Raw genomic sequence first — 3,163 nt, 5'->3', positions numbered from 1 at the left:
CTTTGCACTGGCCCTAAGGAAAAACACATAAATAAGTGAATCAAAACATAATGGCCTCTAATATTAGCAATCTTTGGAGCAAAATATGATGTGTGCCATGTCCCTGGGAAAAAAACTATAAATACAATTGTAATGCAAATGAAAACGCTTAGTAATATTTTTTCTACGTTGTTGGAAGCATACAATTTACATGCTGCCACCTTTAGTTTGACTTTGTGCGCTTCGGAGCACCTGTATTTAACATGAGATGCAACAGACATAACATTAATGTGGGAGGTAATGAGAGGAGATGAGAAGGATGGGTCAGATTGACCCGTTGCGGTCCTCAGACATATTGAAATAGGTGCGCTGTGATTGGCTGGCTGACTAATGGCCCAAAATGGTAGAAGAGACTTGAATATAATTATTGAATTTGCTTTGTGTTGAAAATCACCGGAAGAAACGTCTGATGTTTCCACTCTAGGCTGTTGAGTCTCCATGGACCATCGTCACTAGGCTGATGGTCCATCATCACGCTGGGCAGATATTTCCACGGACCATCGTTACACTTAACTGATGTTTCCATGGACCACCGACACACTAGGCTGGTGTTTCCATGGACCATCGTCACACTATGCTGATGTTTCCATGAACCATCATCACATTGGGCTGATGTTTCAATGAACCATCGTCACACTGGGCTGACGTTTCCATGGACCATCGTTACACTGAACTGATGTTTCCATGGACCATCATTACACTGAACTGATGTTTCCATGGACCATCGTCACACTGAACTGATGTTTCCATGGACCATCGTCACACTGAACTGATGTTTCCATGGACCACCGTTACACTGAACTGATGTTTCCATGGACCATCGACACACTAGGCTGGTGTTTCCATGAACCATCGTCACACTATGCTGATGTTTCCAAGAACAATCATCATATTGGGCTGATGTTTCCATGGACCATCGTCACACTACGCTGATGTTTCCATGGACCATCGTCACACTGAACTGATGTTTCCATGGATCATCGTCACACTAGGCTAATGTTTCCATGGACCATCGTCACGCTGGTCTATGGAACATTATGGTTCCTTATGGTATTGTTATGCTATTGTTATAGCGTAACATTGTTTTGTATGACGGAGAGATGGTAGAATTGTAACAGTCAGAGCAGGAGTTGAGTAGTGGCATGCCAGAGCTCTCCTCAGTGTGTGTTGGGATTGCTGGTTTAACCTGTGTGAATTGATTGGTCAATGCACCACAAACACATGTGCAGCCTCACTGAGCCCAGATTCTAATCAATAGGACTCGTGCCAGGTGAGGCTGCTCCAACCAGCGATCAATCAAACAGACCCCACAAAGTACTTTATAGGGTGTGTTTCTGTGTGGGCGTATGTGTGTTTGTATGTGTGTGTTTTTGTGTATGTGCATGTGTGTATGTGTTTGTGTTTGTGTGTGTATGTGTGCTTGTGTACGTGTGTGTGTGTGTGTGTGTGTTAGGTGGGTTTTAGTCCTTATAATATATTATATATTTTGAATCCGTGCATAAAGTTTGTGCTCGTCGTAAAGGCTTGTCTATGACCTCTGACCTGTCTGGTGTTAAGGGGGTTGAGAAGTATTACTGAAGTATTTAGGTTAACATTCTGCATTTACATTTAGTTTTAATACCGCTATTTTAACATCATTCTGGAATTTCACGTTCATATAATCTACTCTTACTTTTTTGTTATAATTTTCAGGTCTCTTGCTGTGACCACCTAAACAAACAAAGTCCTCAATCTCATCCCAGTACAATAAAAACATAAGTGGCTGAATCTTCCCGCTCTCCCTGTCTACACGCTGCGGTGTAAGGTGTTCCCAGAGGTGCTGGTTTGAATCCCGTGGAGGCTAGACAGAGTAGCTGTGGTGTAGGTATAACATGTTCCATGGGATGTATCATGCTCCATGGGACACACAAGCAGGTTCATCGATCTTTCCCTAAAAGCCACTCGACTGTAACTACGGCTGCTAATGCCTTTTAGCAGGGCAATTAATATCAATCTGCCGAGGAACGCCCTTCCTGTCAGAGCAACAACAACAACATTTGAAGTCACATATATTTAGTGGTGTTTCCATTCCATTGTTCCATTACTATTAACTCAATTCTGCTATTGTCTGGTATGGTATTGGCTTATTGCTATTTGTCTCTGCTTCTGTTGGTATTAGTAACAGCTGGTGGTACAGGCCTAGTGTGAGGCTTATTATTACAGTAATATGCAACACATTTGTTTGTGTTTTTACGCCCCCTTTTTGTTTATATTGCTGTGCTTTACTTAACGCTGGGACACCCACGTCTAGGATTCATAAAGTACCATCTATTCGTATCTTATCTTATCTTTTTTGAGATGATTTACTGGTCTCGTGTGTGACTTGCGTCTGATCCTGAGGTGATGAGTTCGATGAACAATTATTTGACCACAAAGCATTTGGTTTAATTGAGTGTGGTCATGAGAAGACATTGTCAAGCATTTCCACAAGCATCTTCAGAAGGACTATGGGTGTACATTCTGTTTTTGAAACTGAAAAATCTGTGTCTGAATGTTAAATAAACTAAACATAAAGTGTCCTTCGGTGAGACTGATATAGATCGGAGAGGATCATGATCAACACAAACGCTTATTGAGTTAACTTGCAATCAAGTAAAGGTTACATAACTGGTGTTAGCATTGTTAGGAATTCCATTTCCATGACACAGAGGATCTAAAGACTTCATAAAGTGGATTCCTCATGTTCTCGTGTCCTCGTATCCTTAATTCTTCCAATTTTTTCCATCAATAATACCTCCATCAATAATACCATGTCCAGATGTATACTCTTATTGTGAATATATGTATTTATTTAGTTTCATTATTATTCTTTTAATTGTATGGCTGTCCTGTACTCTCTGCAGCGATAACGGATGTACCGTATCTTGGATTATCTATCTAGAAAAAAACGTTGTTGGTTTTCTGAAGGGCTCAGACCGGGAACTCTAAGGCGGTTCAGGACAGAGCGGAGCCGTTTTGCCATACCCTAAACACATTGTCCCGAAGAGTGTCGCTCTGAAACGGGCAGAACTTTAGCGTGTGTGTTTAGTGTAATTCCCCCGGGACGTTGTGAGCATTAAGTGTTGTTGATACAGTGGTTAATGAA

Source organism: Pollachius pollachius (assembly GCF_949987615.1).
Source record: "Pollachius pollachius genome assembly, chromosome: 5".
NCBI classification, from domain to species: domain Eukaryota; kingdom Metazoa; phylum Chordata; class Actinopteri; order Gadiformes; family Gadidae; genus Pollachius; species Pollachius pollachius.
Note: the sequence above shows the minus strand (reverse complement) of the source record.